We start from the raw sequence: 14,026 nt of genomic DNA on the forward strand, positions 1-14,026 counted from the left end.
AGCAGCGGTAATCCACTCTTGCTATCCAGCGACAGACGGTCATCTCTCCAGCGATGTCTCATCTCATCCAGCGCAGCGAATACATCCTTCTTGTGTCTCCGCAGAGGAGACACTGCAAGGATTCCGGCGGCCTGACGTTTCTTATATACGGAGGGTGGGGCCACCCGTCACCTGACCCCGCCCCCCTCTGACGCAAGGGGGAACCCAGGGTTCCCTGTGACGTATGGGTGATCCCGCCCCCCTCTGATGTATCTGGTGATCCCGCCCTCCGTATATAAGAAACGTCAGGCCGCCGGAATCCTTGCAGTGTCTCCACAGCGGAGACACAAGAAGGATGTATTCGCTGCGCTGGATGAGATGAGACATCGCTGGAGAGATGACCGTCTGTCGCTGGATAGCAAGAGTGGATTACCACCGCTGGAATCTTTTTTTTTTTTTTTTTTTTTTTTTTAATAAAGATATTTTTCAAAAGTGTGTTTGTCTTATTTAACTATTTTTTACACTTTCTTTGTGAAATGGTAGGGGTACTTTTGTACCCCCTTACCATTTCAAACAGGGGGGGGGCGGGATCTGGGGGTCCCCTTGTTAAAGGGGGCTTCCAGATTCTGATAAGCCCCCTGCCCGCAGACCTCCACAATCACCGGCCACGGTTGTGGGGATGAGGCCCCTTGTCCTCATCAACATGGGGACAAGGTGCTTTGAGGGGTCACAGACCCCCAAAGCATCCTCCCAATGTTGAGGGCATGTGGCCTGGTAGGGTTCAGGAGAGAGGGGGGCCGCTCTCTCGTCCCCCCCTCTTTTCCTGCGGCCTGCCAGGTTGCGTGCTCGGATAAAGGGTCTGGTATGGATTTTTAGGGGGACCCCCACGTCAATTTTTTTTTAAATTTGACGCGGGGTTCCCCTTAATATCCATACCAGACCTGAAGGGTCTGGTTATGGATATTTAGGGGGAACCCCACGTCAAATTTTTTCTTCAATTTGAGGCAGGGTTCCCCTTAATATCCATACCAGACCTGAAGGGCCTGGTAATTGAATTTGGGGGACCCCCACGCTTTTTTTTAAAATGTATTTATTTATTTTTTTATCAATGACTTTCAATGAGTGTTCTCTGTATTATGGGAGCCGACAATTCATAATAGCTGCGAGTGATTTTAAAGGACTTTTTTTCCTGCATAAATGACACTTTGTGCAGGGACAGTTCTAAGCACCAGAAACATGCGCCCCTTCACAGGCATACTATAGACAACCCGCCCTACGAAATGGAATATTACACTTTTATTGTTTCACTTTAATCATTATTAAAATCACTGCTCCCGAAAAAACGGCCGTTTTTAAAACTTTTTTTTTGCATTGATCCATGTCCCCTGGGGCAGGACCCGGGTCCCCAAACACGTTTTAGGACAGTAACTTGCAGAATCTTTTCTCTCTGTCAAATCTTTTTTCTCTGTCGAATATTTTCTCTATATAATCTTGGACTAATAGAGGTAAGGTTAGGTACATTCGACCACAGGTTCTATAGACAGATTGTTATTGTCAGAGTCATGTCGAATCTCCTATTCTATATCGAACTGTTGTAACAATGAAAACAAAAATAAAGCATTTATTTATGTCGGATCTTTCGTTTTTCGGATTTTGTGCTTTCGTTATCGTTTGTCAAAACAAAAACGAAAATAGCTGAAATTCGGACGAAAACGAATGCACATGTCTACTGGACAATAATTCATAATTAGTAACCTCGGGTACACTTCCATCTAAATACTTCAACCCTCACTCTGTATATCTCGAGTGGACCTCAAAATCCACCACCTAGTTCAGGGCATTTCCTACTTTCAAATCTACGGAGCTTTTTTCATTACACATAATCCAAGTGTTGAGATCCATATCTAGTTCATTAGAAATTACTAATAAAACAGTTTAGGTCCAGTTCTATGTTCATTCCCCTCGGGGAGAGGCTCTTCTTCAAGAAGATCCACTTTGTTTCCTTCTGGGATAAATCTCTAACTCGATTTGGGAGACACCACTACTTATAAAAAGTTAAATTTAGACCCTACAGATGAATGTAAAAATCAATTGGAAGCTCTGGTGGAGTGGGGGTATGAGAAGGGAGTGCTTAATATTAAGGAAAATAAATATTTGATCCCTAGTGCCTGCAGAATACCGGTGATCTATACTTTGCCCAAAATTCACAAGGACGTGGTGGCTCCCCCATGGGGGACGTGAGGGGCTGGGAAGCTGGCTGCTGCGTCCTTAGCAACTGATGACTCAACAGCTGTCAGGGGGCTCTGCGTGGTGCCCCCACCCAAAAGCACCCTGCCCCATGTTGATGGGACAAGGGCCTCTGATAAGCCCCTCGCCCGCAGACCCCGACAACCACTGGGCAAGGGTTGTCGGGGTCTGCGGGTGGGGGGCTTATCAGAATCTGGAAGCCTCCTTTAACATGGGGACCCCCAGATCCCGGCCTCCCCCCCATGTGAATGAGTATTGGGTACATTCTGCCCCTACCCATTCACCAAAAAAAAGTAATGTAGGGTTAAAAAATACAGTAGACAGTTTTTGACAAGTCTTTTATTAAAAATATCTTCTTCCCTGCTTCTTCCTTCAGTCTTTCTCCATAGTCTTCACATCTTCATCCTCTTGGCTTCTCCTTCTCCCGCTGCTTCTTCTTCTGCTCCTCTTCTTTCTTCTGTCTTCTTTGTCTGGTGTTCTTCTTTTTCTGCCACCACTCCTGCCGATGACCCTCCTCTGATGCTGAGTTAAGCTGATCTGTCAGTGCCTATGTCAAGCATTTCTTGGATAGCAATTTTTTGGGTTTATGGGTAGGGCTACAATATACCCCATACTCATTCACATAGGGGGAGGAGGCCAGGATCTGGGGGGGGGCACCTTCCAGATTCTAATAAGCCTCCTGCCCATAGACCCCGATAACCACCGAGCAAGGGTCGTCAGGAAGAGGCTCTTGTCCCCATCAACATGGGGGCAAGGTGCTTTGGAGTGGGAGGCACAGAGCCCCCTGGCCCCAAAGCACTCATCCCCTCAAGTTGAGGGTATGTGGCCTGGTATGGTTCAGGAGGGGGGCTCTCGATCGTCCCCTCCCTTTCCTGGCCTGCCGGGCTGCATGCTCATGTAAGGGTCTAGTATGGATTTTGAGGGGGAGCCACACCATTTAAAAAAAAATTGGCTTGGGGATCCCCTCCAAATCCATATTAGACCCAAGGGCCTGGTATGGTGGTATGGACCTCGGGGGGATCCCACACTGTTTTTTTTTTACCCAATTTTTTTTTTTGCCAGAAATTCTTTTTTTTTTACGTCCAGTGGGAAAGCCCACTGACAGCTGATGACACATTGGTTGTTCCCAGCCCTCTCTTTAGCAACCAGCTATATACAGTGTAAAAAAAAACCCTGCAAAATGCAAATCGCGGTAAAAACACGTGTCCAAAAACGTGGCAAGCACGGCAAAAAGCACTGCAGAAACGCACAAAAGCAACATGCATAGATCTAAATCAAGCCTTAGGCAGTAGGTGAAGGAGGTTAACTCTGCCCACAACACCTGGGTATTACAAACCAGTAGAACAGTTAGGGTTTTTACTAACCATAGATGTATCTATGTGATAGTAGGAGTGAGTCCCAGTATTTGCTGTTCCCTAATCTAACACTGTAATTTTAACATTTAGATTAGTAAAGTTCAATACTGACAATTAGGCATTTAAAGTTACCTGCACACACTTTTCCTTTTCCTCTCAAGCACCATAGAAGCTTTAAGACCCGAGACCTTTAACATGCAAATTTCAGTATGGAGATTAAATCAGAGATGAGAAGTTACGAATAAACTTCCGATAATAGTTGGCAGAGCCCAGGAAACGCTGCAGAGGACGTAAACCCACTGGTCGAGGTCACTGTAGGACTGCTGGAAGTTTCTCTGGGTCCATCGAAAAAACAGCAGTGGAAATAACATAGCCCAGGAATTTAACCTGTTCACGATGGAACTCACACTCTAGTTTACAATAGAGATTGTTCTCTCTTATTTTCTGAAGCACATGACAGACATCTGTGTGGTGGCTCTCCAGGGACTTGGAAAATATGAGGATATCATTGAGATAAACCACTACACATATCTGCAACAAATCTCGGAGGACATCATTAATACATTTCTTGAAAACTGCCGGGGTGTTACAAAGGCATTACCAGGTAATCATAATGCCCTGTTCTGGTATTAAAAGCAGATTTCCACTCGTCGCCCTCCTTAATCCAAGCGAGATTGTATGCCTCTCTTAAATCAAGCTTCGTGAAAACCGTTGCTCCCTTGAGGCGGTCAAATAACTCTGTAATCAATGGAATCGGGTAGGCATTGTTAATCATGACACGATTGAGACCCCTATAATAAATACAAGGTCTCAGTTCAGCACTCTTCTTCTTCAGAAAGAAGAAACCAGCACCAGCAGGAAACGAAGATATGCGGATGAAACCTAGAGAAAGTGTGTCTGCAACATGCTCCTCCATGGCCTTATCCTCCAAGACTGACAAAGGGTAAACCTGGCCACTAGGGGGCATGGCACCAGGTTCAAGGTCAATAGCACAATCATAAGACCGGTGTGGAGGCAAACTATCGGCTTGACCTTTGTCAAAGACATCGCTAAAATCGCAGTACTCCTCCGGCAGGGAGGAGAGTGAAGAGGTGCACAAGACCTTGGATACCTTCAGGAAGCACGTCTCACTGCATTGTGGTGACCAGGAGAGAACCTGTGCCTCTATAACCAAGGATAACCAATAACCAGCGGAAATCTGGGTGAGGAAATAACTTCGAGTGCTGCGAAACAAAGGCAGCATCAATGAACAGGCCTGCAGCCCCAGAGTCGATTAGAGCCTGTATCTCGGTGGATGACTCAGCCCAAGAAAGAGTGACCGAAACCAGGGGCTTATCCTTCTGGATAACTGGGGACGAAACAACGCTACCTAAGGTCTGTCCATGACAGGACCTCAAGGTTTAGGCGTTCCCTGGATGGGTAGGAAAAGACTTCAAAAAGTGACCTGCCTGGCCACAATAAAGGCACAATCTCTCCCTCCTCCTAAAGGCTCTCTCATCCGCAGAGAGACACGTGAAGCCCAAGTGCATGGGTTCATCTTCACTAACCGACTCGGTACCAGGAGTCAAACATACAGGAGGCTTCTGCAAGTGCTTCTTAAGAGAAAGTCTTTCTCTGAGTCTGGAGTCAATGAGGATGGCAAACAAGATCAAGTTCTCCAATTCAGTGGGTATATCTTGGGCTGCTATCTCATCCTTGATGGAATCCGAGAGACCACGAGGGCTTCATTGTTCCAAGCAACCTCTGCTGACAGAGTATGGAATTCAATGACGTAGTTGGCAACAGTGCTCATACTCTGTTTGATAGACATGAGGCACTTGGCAGCAGAAGCAGAGCATGCTGGAACGTCAAATACCCTTTTAAATGAGACCACAAAGTCAGGGTAACTCAAGACAACAGGTTTTTGCGTCTCCCATAGAGAGTTTGCCCAGACCAAGGCTCTCTCAGAAAGCAAAAATATCACAAAACCTACTTTGCTTCTGTCTGTGGGAAACGCCTGGGGCAGCATCTCAAAGTAAATCTCAACCTGGTTGAGAAACCCTCTGCATTGAACTTCACCGCCCCCAAATTGCTGGGGAAGCAGAGCAGAACCAGACATACCTTAAGGCAGGTGCCTGCACAGAGACTAGCTCAGCAGCAGGGATGGCCTGCAATTCAGGTTGTACCGGAGCAGCCACAGTGGGGGATTCCAGGTGAGCCAATGGGACTCAGGAGCATTTGTAACACTATGGCAAACTGATCCATGCAGTGATCTTGCTCATCCAATCTGGAAAAAATATTACCAACAAGTGGATTGACTGTATCTTCTGAATTCATGGCCTTCGCCTACTGTCAGAAACCATGAACCAGACCGAGACAGAAGTACAATTAAATCACACTTGTTTATTAATAAAAAATAAAAAGGTAAATAGAGTAAGCATAGTCAAAGCATAGCCAGAGTCCAGTAACCAGATTGGGTAATCAGCCAGACCAGAAGTCAGGGATCCAAGTAGAGGAACAGCAAGCAGAATAAGGAGCCAGAAGGGATGTCAGCAAGTCAGTCTTTAAACAGGGACGCAGGAGATGGTTTCTTGTGATGTGACCAAGGTGAAGGCAGAGATAAAGTGAGCTGGACAGCTTTAAGTAGGCAGGTCAGACGAGCAGGATCAGGAACAGCTAGGTAACTGTGAAGAGAGATGGGAGCTGGCAATTAATCGACAGCTGAGCAGTCAGCCCAGAGAAGGAAAGGCTAAGCCAGCCCTGACATATAGGCCCCCTTACCTGTGGGAGGAAGGGGAGAGATATCTCCTATCACAATTTGGATTAGCAGCAAGGATGGTAAGTGTTATCTGCATGGCTGTCATCTCAGAAGGAAGCCTCTTCTAAAGATGTCATATTCATAGTAGGTGAGGTTGAAAAAAGACAAAGTCCATCAAGCTATGTATTATTATTAGGGGTGAGCTTCGAGTTTGAGTCAAACTCATGTTCATCTCGAACATTGCCTGTTCGCCTGTTCAGAGAACAGTGAACAATTTGGGCTGTTCGCAGCAAATTCGAAAAGCCGGAACACCCTGTACATGGGATAAATCTAAAGTGCTAATTTTAAAGGCTAATATGCAAGTTACTGTCCTAAAAAGTGTTTGGGGACCTGGGTCCTGCCCCAGGGGACATGGATCAATGCAAAAATATTCCGTACCTGGGGGGTGTCTATAGTTGTCTATAGTTTGCCTGTGAAGGGGCGCATGTTTCCCGTGCTTAGAACTGTCCCTGCACAAAGTGTCATTTCGCAAGGAAAAAAAGTATTTTAAAATCACTTTGAATTGTCGGCTCCTGTAATACAGAGAACACTCAATGAGTGTTCTCTGTATTACGGAGCCGACAATTCATTCATTGATAAAAAAAGCGTGGGGTTCGCCTAAATTCAATTACCAGGCCCTTCAGGTCTGGTATGGCTATTAAGGGGAACCCCTCGTTAAATTTTAATAAGAAATTGACGTGGGGGTCCCCCTAAATATCCATACCAGACCCTTCAGGTCTGGTATAGATATTAAGGGGAACCCCATGTCAAATAAAAAAAAAAATGGACGTGGGGGTCCCCCTAAAAATCCATACCAGACCCTTTATCCGAGCACGCAACCTGGCAGGCTGCAGGAAAAAAGGGGGGGGGGCGAGAGAGCGCCCCCCCTCCTGAACCGTACCAGGCCACATGCCATCAACATTGGGAGGATGCTTTGGGGACAAGGGCCTCATCCCCACAACCCTGGCCGGTGGTTGTGGGGGTCTGCGGGCGGGGGGCTTATCAGAATCTGGAAGCCCCCTTTAACAAGGGGACCCCCAGATCCCGGCCCCCCCTGTTTGAAATGGTAAGGGGGTACAAAAGTACCCCTACCATTTCACAAAGAAAGTGTAAAAAATGGTTAAATAAGACAAACACACTTTTGAAAAATTACTTTATTAAGAATAAAAAAAATAAAAAAAAGATTCCAGCGATGCTAATCCACTCTTGCTTTCCAGAGATGGATAATCATCACTCCGGGATCCAGCGATGGCTGATCTGATCCAGCGACGGGTGATTTTCAGTTTTTGGTTTATTTTTTGGGCCTTTTTCTTCAACAGTGCAAAACAAATTTCTGTGCGAGATGAGGTGACAGTCTCTTCTTCAGATGATATTATTATGTTGTTGGTCTGCTACACACACACACCTTGTTTTTGGTAATGTATGTAGTGCATTACTGACAAAAATATTCCTAATTTTCAGCACCATGACAGAAATGTGTGGAGTCATGAAAATGGAGTGATTGGGGAAAATTGTAAATCACTGTGGGTGTTATTTACTAAAGGCAAATCCACTATGCACTCCAAGTGCACTGCAAAAGTACACATGAAACTGCACTTGGAGTGCAAAGTGGATTTTCCTTTAGTAAATAACATCCATTGCCACAGAAAACAACAACTTTACTACAAATACTGTTTTTGCGCCTTTTGAAAAAGGAAGCCACACATTGTTGATAATTACACTTTTTACTCAAAGCACATTCACATGTGTGTTTATAAAAGGGTTTTACAACAAACCAACATATTTGGTGTATATAACATTATGTTTGGTAACATTAATATAACTTGCCGTTTTTGAGGAAACAGGCATGTATCAAAGCATAACATACAGAACTGAGGAACTTACAAAGTTCAACTTTGAAAAGTGAAGACAATATCAGATATGAATATGTCCAAACTGTGTTGATATTGCCTTCATCCCATGGATTGTCACCCCTGTAAAAGCCAAATTTGGAAGATGCACACAAATTGTGATTCAAACTGGGCATTTTCTTTCTGATCCCATGCCTAATGTCAACATGTGCTATCTCCCATCATGGGGGATCAATGTATGTGTTTTGGGGGTGCAAACCCTTCATCTCAGCAACTTTAGTAGCAAGGAAGGGGTTGCAGCCACAAAAGGCATACATTGATCCCACATGATGGGAGATAGTACATGTTGACACACTGTGTGCATCTTTCAAATTTGGCTTTGTCAAAATATAAAACAGTTTCTTCAAATATAAAATCGATGCTAGCTGGTTTTGGGTGTTTCAGATTTTCCCTAAAACATCAATGATGTTCTTCATTTTTTGTTGAACATCATTGATGCTTTTCTTGAGATTTTCTAAATCGTGATTGCACCCCATTATCTCCCCGATGAGGATTTGGGCACTTTCACTGGTAAAATGTGATTCTTCTTCCACAACATCCACATCACCTAAAAATAAACCAAAAAACACACTGTATACCGTATATGCAGCATACATCGATTATCTTACCTGAAGCTGTGGTCTCAGACACTCACCGTTTGTGGTGCCAATTTCGCCAATTTCAACAACCTCTCCTTCCTCCCCTCCTCTGCTTTTGGTGTTGGTCTTTCACCTTCTTTGTGAAGTATGGGGTCCCTGGTGTCTTCAGACGTGCCAAGTCTTCTCTCCCCTATGAGAATGTAAAAAAGGAATACTTTTAGCACACAGATATTTGAGGGCAGAAATAGGAATATGAAACAAGTGCTGTACAATTGTCTTTTTTGGCAGAGTTCTGGAAGCTACCAGCAAAAGAAAGCTCCATTTGTGTGAAGAAAATTATAAAAATTTCACATGGTTACAGTGTAGCATGACCGCGCAATTGTCATTCAAATTGTGACAGTGCTGAAAAATGGCTTGGGCAGGAAGGGGGTAAAAAATGCTCTCAAGCTCAACCCTAATACAAACAAAAAAATGTATTAGAATGTTGACAGTACACCCACCAGAATAAAAATTAATGGATCTGAATCAATTGGGATCATTTGGTTTGTTAAGTTTTTTTCGGCTGCTCCAAATATTAACAAAAGGCCCAGACTAATGCATCATGTTGGCCAAATGAAACAAATGAATACAAATGAATTAGTTATTTTTGTTATCATTTATATTGGTTTCCTTGGAATTCATTACTATGCAAAGTTTGTCCGAATTTTGATTCATAACTAAATGAATAGCGCATGTCTAGTAGCGTGATGTACAATGTCACAGCAAAAGATTAATTATTAAGTGAAATAATTTCTATACCAATTCGGTCAAGTACAGATTGTAGGGTATTGTAACTTGTACAACATAACATATATATATATATATATATATATATATATATATATATATATATATATATATATATATAATACAGGAGTTCTGTGCAGTGAGCAATAGGGTCAGGTATTGGCTCTAAAATATTACATATCTATCTATTTTTCTAGTAAATGAGGGTGGGGATAGGCATGGAATAATTATAACTCACACGGAGGTACCATCCCTAGTAGAAAAAAAATTTGGAAAGACTTGGGGTGGGACTTTGCATGTGCCTCAGTGGAGTATGAACAATAATTTATAACACGATATTTTTTATTTTTATTTTATGAATGGGAATAATTAAAACATTACAAACTGAATGAAGATACAATTTACTATTGGTTTACCCAAGTTGTGCGAATCCTGGGAATATTGGGAGTGTGGCCTACGCATTTCACGGGAACGCCACTTTGTCAGGGCCTTTTAGAACAGCACAAACAGCATGTAATATTAAATATTAAAGGTACATATGTAAAAAATATAGAAAACTCCTACACCGTTTTAGGATGTTATATAATTACCTGTTGGTCTAGAACACCAATATTAATATAACATAATGATGTACTTTTTAACAAAAGTGCAGTTACACGTCATGTTTATTTATGTCCAGCGGTGTCCTATAAACACAGCAATACTTAAAAAATAATAATAATAACAATAATAAAGAAACAACCCACATAGTGGATATTCAAATTTCAAAAATAAAAATTTAAAGGTTATTAATACTAGTTAAAACAGGAAAAAAAAGGGGACTTTAAATGAGGAATATAGGGGCCGTTAAAGTCCCCTCCTCCACCCCGGTTCAATATATTAAATAAGAGAGAACAAATGACGGGACTTTTCTTGAAGAACATGGGAGCAATAAAGTAAATTGAATAAAAAATAGGTTTTAATTGGTGCAAATTGTCATAAAGTATTCATATTAAATTGTTTTATGCATTTTGCTATATATTAATATTTTTACAGTTATACAATCCATTAGAAAATATTGCACATTGATTGACATTCCAACAAGGAGTTAATGCATATATTATGGAATACATGAGATAATTAAAACATGATTTTGTGAATTGAAATTAATGACTGTATGACTGTATAAAAAACATTGCTAAAAATCAATAAAAATAAAAATGAAATACAGTAAAAATAAAAAAAGAAAGGAACAAATGAAAAAGGAATGGCCATCAAGAGGATTCATAAATGTGTGCACTCGGTTGTTGTTATCTCTATGCGTTTCAAGACCTTATAGACTATCACCAGGAGTAAAACCGTGGTAGTGATCTATGGATGAAAAAAAAAATATATAAAATATTTGGATATTATAAGAGAGTCCAAAGGGCTAACCCCAGACATGGTAGACCCCCCCATGAACTCAATTAGCCCATTCACTTACATGTGGGTCCTCGCAATGGTGGCACGGCCAATGAAATTCCCAGACCAGCCGGAAGAAGCCCCGTCCAGGAGCTGTGGGGAAGCGATAAGACAAACAACAGCTCGAAATGAACATCACCCCATGTGGGTCAGGGTGTATACAATGGTGGTGATGAATGGGAAAACCCTATATTGGAAAACTTGTGTGGAAAACAAAAAACAAAAGGTAGAATTGAGCGATGGAAGTATAGTGGAACAAGGAAAGAAGGGAGACAAGGAAAAAGTGATCAATAAAGAAAAGGAATGGTGAAAATTGAAAAAAAGATAAATTCCTGAATCTCCTAGACTAAATGCGAAAGTGCCTTGTGCATCTAGTGTTACTGATGAGAGCGGTGCGATCAGTGCTAAGTGTATAACCCAAATGAGGAAGGGGCCCATATAGGTGCTGCCGCCGTAGCCACGCCCCCAATGTCACGCGTGAGTCCACCTGAGGGAAGGAAAAGAAGGCGCGACCAACCGGGAATCCAGATCACCATGGTCCCATAGCCCGAGGCACCAAACAGACCACCCTCCAGTGAACCAACAGGTGGTAAACTCCCAGCCGGCGGTGCAGCGTCTCAAGGACACCGCACACCTGGCATGGGATGCGTGACGTTGACGTGCAATGAGGAAGCCCCCACCCACCCCACGTCAGAACAGGGTGGAGGGAGGATCCACAGTCCGCGTCGCAGCTCCCAGACGGGACAAAGCGGGCAAGGTCCAATGAAAGATAAAAAAGGGGGGGTGTAAGGTTTGCGCTATGGAAAAAAATTATTAAAAATATTTTTTTATAGATAATGGAAGAGGTAATAAAATTAAAAAATATAATGTAAAAATATATATGTGATAGAAGGGAGGCTGCCGCTACCAAATATTACCAGCCTAATAGGTTGGGAGAAATGTAAACACTGTGGTGGTAGCTATGGCGCTCTCCTGAAACAGAAAAATGTATATATATCTCTATTTCCTATAGTTCAAAATTCACAGTGAAGATGATCAATTAATACCACATGTGGATTGCAAATTAAAAGTGCTAATGCTAGTGAACATCTGTAATATTTAAATTTAAAGTGCTAGTGCTGCTAAAAAACTGGTAAACATCTATAATAATTGATACAAGTGCAAATTGCAAACTGCCAGTGCTTGTGTAAAAAAAAAAAAAACACACAAGTTTAATCTGTATTACACAGCTATGTGCAGTATAAAGTGCTTTTATGCTCTTACTGCAAAATGGGTGGATATAAATCTTCTATTGTCTCCACATATTAAAGTCCGTTTGAAAAAAGCAAAGTAACTTAAAAAGTTCCACATAAATCAAAGTGACTTGTGCTCGGTGTCTGGTGTATCCTGAATTGCAACCGGTGCGTTTTCCGTGCATAAGACAATTTGCCGCACTCACCAGCTCCCCTGCCCCTGCAGGGGTTAGCGCGCCTCCACTGTGTGAGCCCCTGTGTCGCTATATGAAGCTGGTCCGGTTAATATTCAGTTACTCCTCGTTCCATCGCAGCTCCCCTGCCCCTGCAGGGGTTAATGCGCCTCCACAGTGTGAGCCCCTGTGCCGCTATATGAAGCTGGTCCGGTTAATATTCAGTTACTCCGCTCCAGACGACGTCCAATGACGAAACGCGTAGGGCGTGGCCTAAGACGTGTACACACTCTCTCACAAGGCGGCGGCGGTGAATGTATCTCATAGCGTTTGTTACCTTTTGATTAATGTGAGTAGCCACTTTTTGGATTTTAATAAAGCTAATATGTTACAACAATACTACACTATGGATATGTAATTTCTTATATAATGCGATTGAACGAGGAGTAACTGAATATTAACCGGACCAGCTTCATATAGCGACACAGGGGCTCACACTGCGGAGGCGCGTTAACCCCTGCAGGTGCAGGGGAGCTGCGATGGAACGAGGAGTAACTGAATATTAGCCGAACCAGCTTCATATAGCGACACAGGGGCTCACACTGTGGAGGCGCGTTAACCCCTGCAGGGGGAGGGGAGCTGCAATGGAACGAGGAGTAACTGAATATTAACCGGACCAGCTTCATATAGCGACACAGGGGCTCACACTGTGGAGGCGCTTTAACCCCTGCAGGAACAGGGGAGCTGGTGAGTGCGGCAAATTGTCTTATGCACGGAAAACGCACCGGTTGCAATTCAGGATACACCAGACACCAAGCACAAGTCACTTTGATTTATGTGGAACTTTTTAAGTTACTTTGCTTTTTTCAAACGAGCTTTAATGTGTGGAGACAATAGAAGATTTATATCCGCCCATTTTGCACTAAGAGCATAAAAGCACTTTATACTGCACATAGCTGTGTAATACAGATTAAACTTGTGTGTTTTTTTTTTTTTGCACAAGCACTGCCAGTTTGCAATTTGCACTTTTATCAATTATTATAGATGTTTACCAGTTTTTTAGCAGCACTAGCACTTTCAATTTAAATATTACAGATGTTCACTAGCATTAGCACTTTTAATTTGCAATACGCATGTGGTATTAATTGATCATCTTCACTGTGAATTTTGAACTATAAGAAATAGAGATATATATACATTTTTCTTTTTCAGGAGAGCGCCATAGCTACCACCACAGTGTTTACAAGGTCCAATGAAAAGACACGGCCGAGACCACCAATGCACACATGTAAGGAAAAAAAAAACTGAATAATAAAGTTAACCAAAGAAAAACAAATAAAAACTTTAATTTATAATCTTGCAAAATATGGGAAATTAAAGAGATTAGAAGTAGTTTAAAACGGCTGACTAACAGCCATTATAGTATGTAGGGAAATATTTATTGTTAGTGCGACCGTGTGCCGCCATCCCTAATTATTTTAGCAAGAAAAGGAAAAAAATAAAAGTTTATTGAGACTTTAAATGAGGAATATAGGCACCGTTCAAGTCCC

Source organism: Lithobates pipiens, unplaced genomic scaffold, assembly GCF_037356315.1.
Source record: "Lithobates pipiens isolate NorthernLeopardFrog02 unplaced genomic scaffold, aLitPip1_a1.2 Scaffold_10, whole genome shotgun sequence".
In the NCBI taxonomy this organism is placed as follows: domain Eukaryota; kingdom Metazoa; phylum Chordata; class Amphibia; order Anura; family Ranidae; genus Lithobates; species Lithobates pipiens.